Source organism: Macaca thibetana, chromosome 19 (genome assembly GCF_024542745.1).
Source record: "Macaca thibetana thibetana isolate TM-01 chromosome 19, ASM2454274v1, whole genome shotgun sequence".
NCBI lineage: Eukaryota > Metazoa > Chordata > Mammalia > Primates > Cercopithecidae > Macaca > Macaca thibetana.
In genome coordinates this window covers 54,311,318-54,327,547 of record NC_065596.1, presented here as the reverse complement: position 1 = coordinate 54,327,547, position 16,230 = coordinate 54,311,318, and positions in this window count along the sequence as shown.

Genomic DNA, 16,230 nt, shown 5'->3' with positions numbered 1-16,230 from the left:
TGGGCCCCATCAGTACAGCTTTGAACAAATGAGCTGACCTTGATGAAGATGGCTGTGCACACCTAGGCTAGGCCCAGTGAGGACAGCAATTAACAGCAATTAAGACTTGGCCTTTGTCTGTATGAAGTCAACTGTGAAAACTTATGCTGGCTCCAATGAGCCTGCCGGGAAGACCTGAACTGTCCCCAGTGAGGATGGCTATAATATCTTGGCTGGGCCCAGTGAACATGGATGTCAACACTTAGGCAGGCCCTGATAAGGACCACTGAACACCTCGGCTGGTCCTAATTAGGAAAATTGGGAACATCTGGGCTGGGCCCAGTGAGAATGGGCTGTACCCAATGAGCAAAGCTGTGAAGAACTGGCCTGGATTCCATGAGGACAGATATGAACACTTGAGCTTAGCCCAGTGAGAAAGGCTTTGAACACCTGCAATGGCCTCAATAATGATGGCTGTGAACACCTTGGCTGGCCTCAATGAGTGTTGCTATAATAACTTGACTGGCCCCAATTAGCATGAGTGTGAATGAATAGGTTGGACCCAATGAGGATGGCTGTCAACACTTCAGCTGTCTCTGTTGAGGACCACTGTGAACACCTGAGCTCAGATAAAAATAGCTATGAACACCTAGGCTGGTCCCAATGAAGACAGCTATGAACATCTGGGTAAGGCCCAGTGAGGACAACAATTAACACCTGGTTGGCTCTCATGAGGGTGGCTGTAAGCACCTGGTCTGACCACTATTAAACAGTCTCTGAACACCTAAGCTGGGCCCAATGAGGACAGCTATTAACACCTGGGCTGGCCCAGTAATGAGAGTTGTGAACACTAACCCAAATAAGGATGGCTACGAACATTTCGGCTGGCATCTAGGTAGATGGCTGTGACCTCCCAGGCTGGCCCTGATGAGAATGGTTCTAATTCCTTGGCTAGCCTAAATGAGCATGGATGTGAACACCTGGGCTGGTCCCAATGAAGACAACTGTGAATACCTAGGATAGGTCCAATAAAAACAGCTGGGAACACCTGGGATGGCCTTTATTAGGAGGTCTCCTAACACCTGGACTGGGCCCAATAGGATGGCTCTGAACACCTGGACTTGCCCTGATGCAGATCTCTGTAATCACAGTGCTGGCCCAATGAGGACAGCTATTAACACCTGGTCTGAAAACTAGTGAGGAGAGCTCTGAACACTTAGGCTGGACCCCATGAGGATGGCTGTGAACACTTGACCTGATCTCAGCGAGCACAGCTGTGTAAAACTGGGATTGGCCTAGTGAGGACAGCTGTGAACACCAAGGCTGATCCTAATGGGGACAATGGTGAACATCTAGGCTAAGCCCAATGAAAACAGCTCTGAACACCTGGACATGGCTCCTGTGAAAAAAAGTGTAAATGCTTGGGCTTGCCTAATGTGGACAGCTATGAATACCTAGGCTGAGCTCAATTATGAAAACTGTGAGCACATGGGCTTAGTCCAATGAGGACAGTGCTACACACTCAGGCTGGCCCCCATGAGAACAGCTGTGAATACCCGGGCCGGCCAAAATAAGGTAAAACAACTGGGCTAAACCCAATGAGAATGGCTGTGAACATCTAGGCTAGACCCCAAGAAAATAGCTTTGAACGCTTGGGCTGAGCTCCATTAGGACACTTGTGAATACTTAGCCTGGCTCCAATGAGAATAGCTATGAACAATGGGGCTAGGCTCAAAGAGGATGGCTATAAACACCTATGCTGAACCCCAATGAGGTCAGCTGTGAACACCTGGCTAAAAACCTTGGCTGGCCCCAATTAGCATGAGTGCAATACACTGGCTGGCCCCAAGAAGAATGGCTATGAACACCTGAGCTGGCACCATGTGAATGGCTGTGACGACCTGGGCTGGCCCCAATGAAAACAGCTGTGAACACCTGAGCTAGGCCCAATATGAATGGCTGTGAACACCCAGGCTTGCACAATGAGGATGCCTATCAACGCCTCCATTAGCCCCAATGAGGATGGCTGTTAACACCTAGGATGGCTCTGATAAGGACAACTGTGAACACCCAGCATGAGCCCAATAAGAATAGCAGTGAACACCTAGGCTAGGCCAAATAAGGTCAGCCATTAAACCTGGGCTGGCCATAGCAAGGATGGCTGTGAAAACCTGAGCTGGACCCAAAGGAAACAGCCATGAAAAATTGGGTTGTGGGGTAGCTGGCAAGATGGTCGAATAGACAACTCCAGTCTGCAGCTCCCAGTGAGATCAACACAGAAGACAGGTGATTCCTGCATTTCCAACTGAGGTACCCAATTCATCTCATTGGCACTGGTTGGACAGTGGGTGCAGCCCATAGAGCAACCCAAAGCAGGATGGGGTGTTGCCTCACCTGGGAAGTGCAAGGAGTCAGGGGATTTCCCTTTCCTAGCTAAGGGAAGCGTTGAGAGACTGTACCAGGAGGAATGGTGCATTCCAGCCCAGATACTGCACTTTTCCCACAGTCTTTGCAACCAGCAGACCAGGAGATTCTCTTCAGTGCCTGGCTCGGTGGGTTCTACCCCTACAGAGCACAGCAAGCTAAGATCCACTGGATTGAAATTCTCGCTGCTCCACAGCAGTTTGAGGTCGACTTGGGATGCTCAAGCTTGGTGGGGGGAGGGGCATCCATCATTGCTGAGGCTTGAGTAGGCAGTTTTACCCTCACTGTGTAAACAAAGCCACAGGGAAGTTCAAATTGGGCGGAGCCCACTGCAGCTCCCTGGGACAAAGCACCTGGGGAAAGGCTGTGGGTGCAGCTTCAGCTGACTTAAACTTCCCTGCCTGACAGCTCTGAAGAAAGCAGTGGTTCTTCTAGCACAGCATTCAACCTCTGATAAGGGACAGACTGCCTCCTCAAGTGGATCGCTGACCCCTCCCATGTATCCAGATTGGGAGATACCTCCCAGTAGAGGCTGACAGACACTTCATACAGGAGCGCTCTGGCTGGCATCTGGTGGGTGCCCCTCTGGGACGAAGCTTCCAGATGTAGGAACAGGCAGTAATCTTTGTTGTTCTGCAGCCTCCACTGGTGACACCCAGGCAAACAGGGTCTGGAGTGTACCTCCAGCAAACTCCAGCAGACCCGCAGCAGAGGGGCCTGACTGTTAGAAGGAAAACTAACAAACAGAAAGGAATAGTATCAACATCACCAACATCAGAGACCAAAGTAGATAAATCTACGAAGATGGAGAGAAACCAGTGCAAAAAGGCTGAAAATTCCAAAAACCAGAACGCCTGTTCACCTCCAAAGGATCATAACTCCTTGCCAGCAAGGAAACAAACCTGGACAGAGAATGAGTTTGATGAATTGACAGAAGGAGGCTTCAGAAAGTGAGTAATAACAAACTCCTCTGAGCTAAAGGAGCATGTTCTAACCCAAAGTAAAGAAGCTAAGAACCTGGATAAAAGGTTGGACAAATTGCTAACTAGAATAACCAGCTTAGAGAAGTACATAAATGACCTGATGGAGCTGAAAAACACAGCACAAGAACTTTGTGAAGCATACGCAAGTATCAATAGCTGAATCTATCAAGTGGAAGAAAGGATATCAGAGATTGAAGATCAACTCAATGAAATAAAGTGAGAAGACAAGATTAGAGAAAAAAGAGTGAAAAGAAAAGAACAAACCTCCAAGAAATATGGGACTATGTGAAAAGACCTCATCTACATCTGATTGGTGTACCTGAAAGTGACGGGGAGAATGGAACCAAGGTGGAAAACACTTTTCAGGATATTATCCAGGAGAACTTCCCCAACCTAGCAAGACAGGCCAACGTTCAAATTCAGGAAATACAGAGAACACCACAAAAATATTCCTCAAGAACAGCAGCCCCAAGACACATAATTGTCAGAGTAACAAAGGTTGAAATGAAGGAAAAAATGTTAAGGGCAGCCAGAGAGAAAGGTCGAGTTACCCACAAAGGGATGCCCATCAGACTAACAGCAGAACTCTCGGCAGAAACCCTACAAGCCAGAAGACAGTGGGGACAAATACTCAACATTCTTAAAGAAAAGAATTTTCAACCCAGAATTTCATATCCAGCCAAACTAAGCTTCATAAGTGAAGGAGAAATAAAATCCTTTTAGACAAGCAAATGCTGAGAGATTTTGTCACCACCAGGCCTGCGTTACAAGAGTTCCTGAAGGAAGCACTAAACATGGAAAGGAACAACTGGTACCAGCCACCGCAAAAACATACCAAATTGTAAAGAATATCAATGCTATGAAGAAACTGCATCAACTAATGAGCAAAATAACCAGCTAACATCATAATGACAGGATCAAATTCACATGGAACACTATTAACCTTAAATGTAAATGAGCTAACTGTCCCAGTTAAAAGACAAAGACTGGGAAATTGAATAAAGAGGCAGGACCCACCATTGTGCTGTATTCAGGAGACCCATCTCATGTGTGAAGACACAAATAGGCTCAAAATAAAGGGATGGAGGAAGATATACCAAGAAAATGGGAAGGGAAAAAAAAAAGCAAGGGTTGCAATCCTAGTCTCTGAAAAAAGCAGACTTTAAGCCAGCAAAGATCAAAACAGACAAAGAAGGGCATTACGTAGTGGTAAAGGGATCAATGCAACAAGAAGAGCTAACTATCCTAAATATATAAGCACCCAATGCAGGAACACCCAGATTCATAAAACAAGTTCTTAAAGACTTACAAAGAGACTTAGACTCCCACAAAATAATAGTGGGAGAGTTTAATACCCCACTGTCAATATTGGACATATCAACAAGACAGAAAATTAACAAGGATATTCAGAACTTGAACTCAGCTCTAAACCAAGTGGACCTAATAAACATCTACAGAACTCTCCACCCCAAATCAACAGAATATACATTCTTTTCAGCACCACATTGCACTTATTCTAAAATTGACCACATAATTGGAAGCAAAACACTCCTCAGCAAATGCAAAAGAATGGAAATCGTATCTCTCAGACCACAATGCAATCAAATTAGAACTCAGAAGTAAGAAACTCACTCAAAACAGCACAACTACATGGAAACTGAACAACCTGCTCCTGAATGACTACTGGGTAAATAACAAAGTGGAGGCAGAAATAAAGATGTTCTTTGAAACCAATGAGAAAAAAGACAAAATGTACCAGAATCTCTGGGACACGTTTAAAGGAGTGTGTAGAGGGAAATTTATAACACTAAATGCCCATGAGAGAAAGCAGGAAAGATCCAAAATTGACACCCTAATATCAAAATTAAAAGAACTAGAGAAGCAAGAGCAAACAAATTCAAAAGCTAGCAGAAGACAAGAAATAACTAAGATCAGAGCATAACTGAAGGAGATACAGACATGAAAAACCCTTCAAAATTCAACGAATCCAGGAGCTGGTTTTTTGAAAAGATCAACAAAATAGACTGCTAACCAAACTAGTAAAGAAGAAAGGAGAGAGGAATCAAATAGACACAATAAAAAAATGACAAATGGGATATCACCACCGATCCGACAAAAATACAAACTACCGTCAGATAATACTATAAACACCTCTATGCAAAATACTAGAAAATCTAGAAGAAATGGATACATTCCTCGACACATACACCCTCTCAGGACTAAACCAGGAAAAAGCTGAATCCCTGAATAGACCAATAACAAGTTTTGAAATTGAGGCAGTAATTACTAGCTTACCAACCAAAATAAAGCCTAGTACCAGACAGATTCACAGCCAAATTCTACCAGAGGTACAAAGAGGAGCTGGTACCATTCCTTCTGAAAATATTCCAAACAATAGAAAAAGAGGGAATCCTTCCTAATTCATTTTATGAGGCCAGCATCATCCTGATACCAAAACCTAGCAGAGATACAACAAAAAAAGAAAATATCAGGCCAATATCTCTGATGAACATTGATGCAAAAATCCTCAATAAAGTACTGGCAAACCAAATCCAGCAGCACCTTAAAAAGCTTATCCACCACAATCAAGTCAGCTTCATCCCTGGGATGCAAGGCTGGTTCAACATATGCAAATCAATAAACGTAATCCATCACATAAACAGAACCAATGACAAAAACTGCATGATTATCTCAATAGATGCAAAAAAGGCCTTTGACAAAATTCAACCGTCCTTCGTGCTAAAAACTCTCAATAAACTAGGCATTGATGGAACATTTTGCAAAATAATAAGAGCTATTTATGACAAACCCACAGCCAATATCATACTGAATAGGCAAACACTGGAAGCATTCCCTTTGAAAACTGACACAAGACAAGGATACCCTCTCTCACCACTCCTATTCAACATAGTGTTGGAACTCCTGGTCAGGACAATCAGGCAAGAGAAAGAAATAAAAAGTATTCAAATAGGAAGAGAGGAAGTCATATTGTCTCTTTGCAGATGACATGATTGTATATTTAGAAAACCCCATCATCTCAGCCCAAAATCTCCTTAAGCTAATAAGAAACTTCAGCAAAGTCTCAGGATACAAAATCGACATACAAAAACCACAAGCATTCCTATACACCAATAACAGACAGAGAGCCAAATCATGAATGAATTCTCATTCACAATTGCTACAAAGAGAATAAAATACCTAGGAATACAACTTACAAGGGATGTGAAAGACCTCTTCAAGGAGAACTACAAACCACTGCTCAAGGAAATAAGGACGAAAGCAAATGTAAAAATATTTCATGCTCATGAATAGGAAGAATCAATATCATAAAAATGGACATACTGCCAAAGTAATTTATACATTTAATTATATCTCCATCAAACTACCATTGACTTTCTTCCTAGAATTGGAAAAAAATACTTTAAATTTCATATGAAACGAAAAAAGAGCCCATATAGCCAAGACAATTCTAAACAAAAAGAACAAAGCTGAGGACATCATGCTACCTGACTTCAAAGTATACTACAAGGCTACAGTAACCAAAACAGCATGGTACTGGTACCAAACCAGAGTATAGACCAATGGAACAGAACAGAGGCCTCAAAAATAACACCACATATCTACAACCACCTGGTCTTTGACAAACCTGACAAAAACAAGCAATAGGGAAAGAATTCCCTATTCAGTAAATGGTGCTGGGAAAACTGGCTAGCCATATGCCGAAAGCTGAAATTGGATCCCTTCCTTACACCTGATATAAAAATTAACTCAAGATGGATTAAAGATTTAAATATAAAACCTAAAACTATAAAAAACCCTCGAAGAAAACCTGGGCAGTACCATTCAGGACATAGGCATTGGCAAAGACTTCAGGACTAAAACACCAAGGGCAATGGCAACAAAAGCCAAAATTGACAAATGGAATCTAATTAAACTAAAGAGCTTCTGCACAGCAAAAGTAGCCATCATCAGAGTGAACAGGCAACCTACAGAATGGGAGAAAATATTTGCAATCTATCCATCTGACAAAGGACTAATATCTAGAATCTACAAAGAAATTAAACAAATTTACAAGAAAAAAATAAACAACCTCATCAAAAAGTGGATAAAGGATATGAACAGACATTTCTCAAAAGAAGACATTTATGCAGCCAACAAACATGAAAAAATGTTCATCATCAGTGGTCATTAGAGAAATGCAAATCAAAAGCACAATGAGATACCATCTTACATCAGTTAGAATGGTGATCATTAAAAAGTCAGGAAACAACAGATGCTGGAGAGGATGTGGAGAAAAAGGAGCGCTTTTATACTGTTGGTGGGAATGTAAATTAGTTCAACCATTGTGGAAGACAATCTTTGTTGTTCTGCAGCCTCCACTGGTGGCCATTCCTCAAGGATCTAGAACTAGAAATACCATTTGACCCAGTAATTCCATTACTGAGTGTATACCTAAAGGATTATAAATCATTCTACTATAAAGACACATGCACACATATGTTTATTGCAGCACTGTTCACGATAGCAAAGACTTGGAACCGACCCAAATGCCCATCAATGATAAACTGGAAAAAGAAAATGTGGCACATATACACCATGGAATACTATGCAGCCATAAAAAAGGGATGAGTTCATGTCCTTTGCAGGGACATGGATGAAGCTGGAAACCATCATTCTCAGCAAACTGACACAAGAACAGAAAACCAAGCACCACAAGTGGAAATTGAACAATGAGAACACATGGACACAGGGAGGGGAACATTACACATTGGGGCCTGTCATGGGGTGGGGCACAGGGGAGGGATAGCATTAGGAGAAATACCTAATATAGATGACTGGTTGATGGGTGCGGCAAACCACCATGGAATGTGTATATCTATGTAATAAACCTAAACATTCTGCACATGTACCCCAGAACTTAAAGTAAAACAAACAAACAAACAAACAAAAAACTGGGTTGGACATAAGGAGGATGACTGAGAACACCTGAGCTGGCCCCCGATGAGAATGGACATGATCATCTGGGCTGCCCTGATGAGGGTGGCCCTACAACCTTGGCTGCGCCCATTGAGCATGAATGTGAACACCTAGGTTGGCCCTGACAAGGACCACAGTGAACACCTAAGCTGCCCCAGATAAGGAAAGCCTGTGCTGGCCCCCATGAGGAAGGTTTTGATCACCTGGGAAAGGCACGATAGGATGGCTGTGAACACCTGAAGTTGCCCTGAGATGGACTTCTATACACACCTGGGCTGTGCCCAATGAAAACAACTATAAACATGTGAACTGGGTCAGAGAAGGATCATGGTGAACACTGAGGCTGGACCCAGAGAGGAGAGTTATGAACCCCTGACCTGGCACAATGAGAATGTCTATGAAAACCTGGGCTATGCCCAGAGAGGATGGCTGTGAAAACCTGGATTGACCCCTAGGAAGAGGCTTGGAACACGTTGGCTGGCCTGCCTGAAGGGGGCTATAATAGCTTTGCCAGCCCTAATTTCCATGGCCGTGAACAGGTGGACTGGCCCTGCTGAGGATCGCTATGAACATCTGGGATGGTACTAATGTGGATGGTTGTGATGGGCTGAGCTGGCCCAAGTGAGGACCACTGTGAACACCTGCAAAGTCCCAGATAAGAACAGCTATGAAAACCTGGGCTGCTCCCAATGGAGACAGCTATGAACACCTGGCTGGGCTGAGTGTGAACAACAGTGAAGACCTGGGTTAGCTCAGATTGGGACAGCTATGAATACCCTGCCAGGCCCCACTGAGGGTGACCTTAATACCTTCACTGATACCAGTGATCATGGCAGTGAACACACTGGCTGACTTTTAGGAGGGTCACTCTAAACACCTGGCCAGGGCCCAATGAGGACAACTGTGTCCATCTAGGCTGGAACCAATGAGGACACCCACAAACCCATGGGCTTGGCCCAGTGAAGACAGCTGTGAATACTTGGGCTGCCCAGATGAGGGTGGCTGTACTACCTTGGCTGACGTCAAAGATGATGGCTGTGAACACATTGGCTGGCACTGATGAGGATGACTGTGAACACTAGGGATGGCCCCAATAAGAATGGCAATAGACAATTTCCTGGGCTCAAGCAGGACAGCTGTGAACACCTGAGGTTGACTCAGTGTCAACCAGCTATGAACACCTGGCAGTCCCAGATGGAGGACTGCTGTGAACATCTAGGGCTTGTCCACATTAGGATAGCTGTGAACACTTGGGCTGGACCCAATAACTACACCAGTGAACATCTCATGGGCCTGGACCAGATGAAGACAATTATGGACACCTGGGCTGGGCTCAAAATAATAACTATATTAGGGCTGGGTATAACAAAGACAGCTTTGAACATGTGGGCTGGACACTATGAGGAGAGCTTTGAACACCTGAACTGATCCCTATTAGAATAGCTGTAAATACCTCCACTGGCCCCAAAGAGAACAGCTATGAACACCTGTCCTGTGTCCACTGAGGGTGGCTATCTTATTTGAGATGACCCCAATTAGCATGGGTGTGAACAAATTGGCTGCCTCCATGAGTACAGCCATGACCTCATCGGCTGGATAGCCCAATGTGGATGGATGTGAATACATTGGCTGGCCCCGATGCAGACCACTGTGAACATCTGGGCAGGCGCAATTGACAACAGGTATGACCACCTGGGCTAGGCCCTGAGAAAAACAGCCATGACCACCAGGTCTGGGCACAATGAGGATGGCTATGAACATTTTAGCTGGACCCTATGAAGATGGCTGTATAGACATGGGCATATCTTGATGAGAGTGGCTTTCAACATCTTGGCTGGGTACAATGAGGATGAGTATGAATGCCTGGTCTGGGAACCCATGAGCATGACTGAACACCTAGGCTGGTCCCGCTGAGGATAGCTACGAACATTTGGGATCAGCCTAAAGAAGACAAGTATGAACATCTGGGCTGGGCATAATGAGGACAGATATAAACCCCTATGCTCTTTGTTCCTGAGGAGAACTGTAAATACCTGGGCTGCCTCAGATGAGGATGGCTGTGAACATCTTTGTTGGCTTCAATCAGGACAGCTTTGAACACCTTAGGTGAGCCTAATGTGGACAGCAGTTAACACCCGGTTTCTATACCCAGCCCTAGTTTCCATGGTGTGAACAGGTGGACTGGCCCTGCTGAGGATGGCTATGAACATCTATGAAGCTGTCTTTGTTATATCCAGGACAACTGTGAACACCAGGGCTGGTGTACATTAGGACAACTGTGACCACCCTGTCCAGGCCCAATGAGGACAGCTGTGAACACCCTGGATGGTCTCAAGAGGATGGCTGTGAACATCTTGGCTGGGCTCATGAGGACAGCCACGAATACCTGGGCTGGCCTTGATAAAGGTGGCTATGAACACTGGGGTTAGGTCCAAAAGGATAGCTGCATACATTCAGGCTGGACCCCTTGAGGAAAGTTGTTAACAATTGGACTGTACTCAATGAGGACAGCTTTGAACACCTGGGCTAATCTTGATAAGGACCACTGTGAACACCTAGGCTGAGTCCAATGGGAACAACTTTGAACTCCTGGACTAAGTCTCTATATGAACTACTGTGTACACCTGTTCTGGCCCAATGAAGACAGCAGTAAACATTTACATTGGCCCTGATGAAGAGGTCTTTGAATACCTGGGCTTTCTCCGATAATGATGGCTGTGAACACCTGGGCCATCCTCATTGGGCATAGCCAAGGTTTTCATAGCTGTCCTAACTGAGTCCAGCTTAAGTGTTCACAGCTGTCATTACTGGGTGCAACCTGGGTGTTCACATCTATCCTTATTTGGGTGTAGCCCAGGTATTCAAAGTTTCCTCATTGGGCCCAGCACAAACATACACAACTATGGTTGTGGGCCCAGCCCTGGTATTCATAGCCATTGACATCAGGGCTAGCCCGGGTATACATGACCATTCTCTCCAGGGCCAGCTGAAGTGTTCATGGCTGTCCTCATGGGGCCAGCCCAGGTGCTCACAGCTGTTCTCATAGGTCCTATCCCAAGTATTCACTGCTGTTCTAATGTGGCCTTGTCCAGGTGTTCTCTGCTGCCCTCATTGTACCCAGTCCACATGATCACAGCTGTCTATTGGGCCCAGCCCAGGTATTCACAGCTGCCCTCACTGACCCCAGCCCATATTATTATAGCTATCCTCACTGAGATCAGCCCAGATGTTGACAGCTGTCCTCACAGGGTCCTGCCCAGGTGTTCATAGCCATCCATACCAGGCCCTGCCCAGGTGTACATGACCATTCTCATCAAGGCAGGCTGAGTTGTTCATGACTGTCCTCATGGGCCTAGCCCAGGTGTTCACAGTTGTCCTAATTTGATCCAGCTCAGGTGTTCACAGTCATTCTCATCAAATCCTGCACAGGTGTTCACAGCTGTACTCATTGGGCCCAGCCTGTGTGTACATAGCTGTTTTCATTGGGACTAGGCAGAGTGTTCATAGCTGTACTCATCTGGGCCTGTCCAGATGTTCACAGTGGTCCTCATTGGGAAGAAACAAGGTGTTCACAGCTGTCCACACTAGCATCTGCCCAAATGTTCATCTCCATCTTCACTGGGGCCAGCCAATTTGCTAACACCCATGCTAATTTGGGCCAACCCAAGGTAGTACAGCCCCACTCATTGGGGCCAGGTGAGGTATTCACAGATGTCTTTACTGGGTCATATTCAGGTGTGAATATCTGTCCTCATTGGTTTCTGGCCAGCTGTTCAAAGCCAAACCAAAGCTGAGCCAGGTGTTCATAGGTGTCTTCATTGAGACCAGCTTAGGTGTTAATAGGTGCCTCATCTGGGCCTGCCCAGCTGTTCACAGCCATCCTCACTGGGCTCAACCCAGTTGTTCATAGATGTTCTCATTTGGCCTAGCCCATGTTTTCAGAGTCATCCTCACTAGGGCCAGCCCAGGTATTCACAGGTGTCCTCATTGGGCCCAGGCAAGGTATTCATAGCTGTCTTCCTAGGAGAAAACCCAGGTGTTCACGGCCCTCCTCATCAGAGCTGGTGTAGTTGTTCACAGATTTATTCATTGGGCCCAGCCCCACAGTTATTCTTAATGGGCCAACACCAGGTGCTCACAGCTGTCTTCAAAAGGTCCAGCACAGGTGTTCACAGCTTTTGTCACTGGACCAGTTTAGGCATTCATAGCTGTCAACATTGGGCCCAGTCCAGGTATTCACAAGGGTCCTTATTTGTCTCTAGCTGGTGTTCACTGCTGTCTTCATTGGATCCAGACAAGGCATTCACAGCTGTCCTCATTACAGCTAGCTGACATGTTCACAGTGCTCCTCCTCGGGGCCAGCCAGAATGTACATAGCTTTCCTTTAGGGCCCAGCCTGGGTGTTCATAGTCATCTACATCAAGATCAGCCCAGGTGTTCACAGCTGCCATCTTTGGACCATCCAGGTGTTCAATTTTTTCCACGTTAGGCCCACTTTAGGTCTTCACAGTTGTCCTCAATGAAATGGTCCCAGGAAAATGTTCATTGCCATCCTTATCCAGGCCAGCCCAGGTATTCACAGCTGTCTTCACTGGAGCCATACCAGATTTTCACAGCTGTCTTCATTGTGCTGAGCCAAAGTGTTCATAGCCATCCTCATCAGGGTCAGATCTAGTTTTCACAGCTGTTCTTATTGAGCCCAGCTTAGGTGGTCAAAGCAGTCTTCCTTGGGCCCAGCCCAGATGTTCACAGCTGTATTTATTGGGACCAGCTCAGATCTATAGTGCTAACCTTATATGGATGAGTCTAGGCGTTCACAGCCCTCTTCACTGGGCTCAACGCAGGTGTTTACTTTGTCCTCATTGGGGCCTACCCAGAATTTGGCAACTATCCTCATTGGGCCCAGCCCAGGTATTTACAGCTGTCCTCATTGGCCCAGCCCATGCATTTATAGTCGTCTTCATTAGGCCCAGCCCAGAGATTCACATTCCTCCTAATAGTAGCCAGTTCAAGGGATCACAGCTGTCATTGCATGCAGCCCAGGTGTTCAAAGCTGTCATCATCTGGCCCAGTCTGGGGCTGTTCCGACTCATCCTCACTGGGACGAGTGCAGATATTCACAGCTTTCACTATTGGGCCACATCCAGGTTCACAGCTGTCATTGTTGGGCCCAGCACAGGTGTTTATAGCCTTTATTACTGGCGCCAGTCCATGTTTTTCACTGTCATTCTCACTAGGGAGAGCCCAGATGTTCACAACTCTTTTTGCTGGGCCCACCTCAGATGTTCACCGCTGTCGTCATTGGGCTCTGCCCAGGTGTTGGCAACTATCTTCACTAAGCCTAACCTGGGGCTTTACAGCCACCTTATTGGCCCAGCCCAGGTTTTCATAGCTTTCCTCAATATACTTCCAGCCCACCTATTCACAGCCATTTTCACTGGAGCAAGCCTAGGTGTCCACAACTGTCTTCACTGGGCCAGGCCTAGATGGTCACAACTGTCCTCATTGGTTTCTAGGTAGTTTTCCACTGCCATCTTCATTGGACCAAGACAACATGTTCACAGGTGTCCTCATTGGGGCCAGGAAAGGTGTTCATAATTGTCAGCATGAGGGCCAGCCCAGGTGTTCAAAATCCTTCTCATCAGAGACAGCCCAGCTATTCACAGCTATTCTTATTGGGGCAGCCCAGGTGTTTACAACTGTCTCTGTTGGGTCCTCATTTGGCCCAGCCTAGTTGTTCACTTTTGTACCCATTGGGCCCAGCCAAATGTACACTGGTATCCTTTAGGGTGCAGCTGTGGTGTTCATAAGCCTTCTACATCAAGGGCAGCCTGGGTGTTCATAGCCATCTTCATCAGGGCCTGCTGAGGTGTCCACTACTGTCCTCTCTGTCCAAACCTGATGTTCGTAACTATCCTCTCTGTGCCAGCCCAGGTGTTCACAACTGTCCTCATTTGGTCTAGCTCAGGTGTTTGCAGCTGTCCTAATGTGGCACAGATGTGGTGTTCATAGCTGTTCTCATAAAACCCAGAACAAGTGTTCATAGATTTTGTCATTTGGGGAGCCTAGGTGTTCACAGCTGTCCTCACTGGGCCTGGCCCTGGTATTCACAGCTTTCCTAAATGAACCAAGCCCAGGTATTTATAGCTGTCCTCATTGGGGCAAGCCCATGTATTCATAGCCATCCATTTGGTCCCGCCCAGGTGTTCCCAGTCTTTCTCATAGAGTCCAAGTTCAGGTGTTCATAATTGTCCTCGGTGGGCTCAGCCCAGGTGTTTAAGGCTGTCCTCATTTGTACCACTTCAGATGCTCACTGCCTACCTCGTTGGACCAGCCCAGGTTTTCACAACTATCTTCACTGGACCCAGTTTTAGTGTTCACAGCTGTCCCCCTTGGCCTCAGGTCATGTGTTCACAGCTGTCCATTTTGGGCCCAGCCTAGATTTTCACAACTGTATGCATCTGGGCCAGCCTAGATGTTCATAGTATTCCTCACTGAAGCCACCAGGGTGTCACAGCCATCCACATCTGTGCCAGCACAAGTGTTACAGCTATCGTCATCTAGGCCAGCCACGTGTTCACACCAATGCTCACTGGTACCAACCAAGGTATTATGGCTGTCCTCATTGGGCTCACTCCAGGTGTTTATATCTGTAATCATTGGGCCCAGCCTAGGTCTTCATAGCCGTCCTTACTAACGTAAGCCCAGAGTTTACAATTGTCCTCATTGGGCCCAACACAAGTGCTCACAGCTGTTCTCATTGGATCCAGCCCAGGTGTTCATAGCCATCATCATCAGAGCCAGCTCAGGTGTTCATAGCTGGCCTTATTGGAGTTAGCCCAGGTGTTCAAAGTTGCCCTCAGCTGGGCAAGTTGAGTTGTTAAAAGCTGTCTTTATTAGCTCTGGCCCAGATGTTCACAGCTGTCTTCATTAGTTCTAACCTAGGTGTTCACAGTCATCCTCATTAGGGCCCAGCCCAGGTGTTCCAGCTATTCTCATCAGAGGCAGCCAGTTATGCACTGCTGTCCGCATTGGAGGTACCTCAAGTTTTCACAGCTGTCCTCATTGGGCACTCACCGAATAGCTGTTTCCTGATGGCCAACCCAGGTGTTCTTAGTTGTACTCATTGGGTCTTTGAACAACTGGGCTGACCTTGATGAGGATGGCTGTGCACACCTGGTCTGGACCTAGTGAGGACAGCAATTAATACCTGGGCTTTGCCTGTATGAAGACAACTGTGAACACTTGGTGATGGCTCCATTGAGCCCTGCTGGGAACACCTGAACTGGCCGTGACAAGGATGGCTACAATACCTTGGCTGGGCCCAGTGAGCATAGATGTGAACACTTGGGCAAGGTCTGATGAGGACCACTGTGAACACCTAGGCTGGCCCTGATTAGGAAAGCTGAGAACACCTGGGTTAGGCTGAATGAGGATGACTGTGAACACTTAGGTCATACCCAATGAAGATGGCTGTGAAGAACTGGCCTGGGTCTCATGAGGACAGATACGAACACCTGGGCTTGGCCCAGGGAGAAAGGCTTTGAACACCTGGGACGGCCCTGATAATGATGGCTGTGGACATGTTTGCTGCCCCAGTGAGTGTTGCTGTAATAGCTTGGCTGGCCCCAACTAGCATGGCTGTGAACAAATAGGCTGGACCCAGTGAGGATGGCTGTCAACACCTCAGCTGGCTCTAATGAGGTCCACTGTGAAAATGTGGGCTGGCCCAGATGAGGATAGCTATGACCACCTAGGCTGGTCCCAGTGAAAACAGCTATGAACACCTGGGTGAGGCCCAGTGAGGATAACTATTAACACCTGGCTAGCTCTCTCGAGAATCGCTGTGAGCACCTGGGCTGGCCCT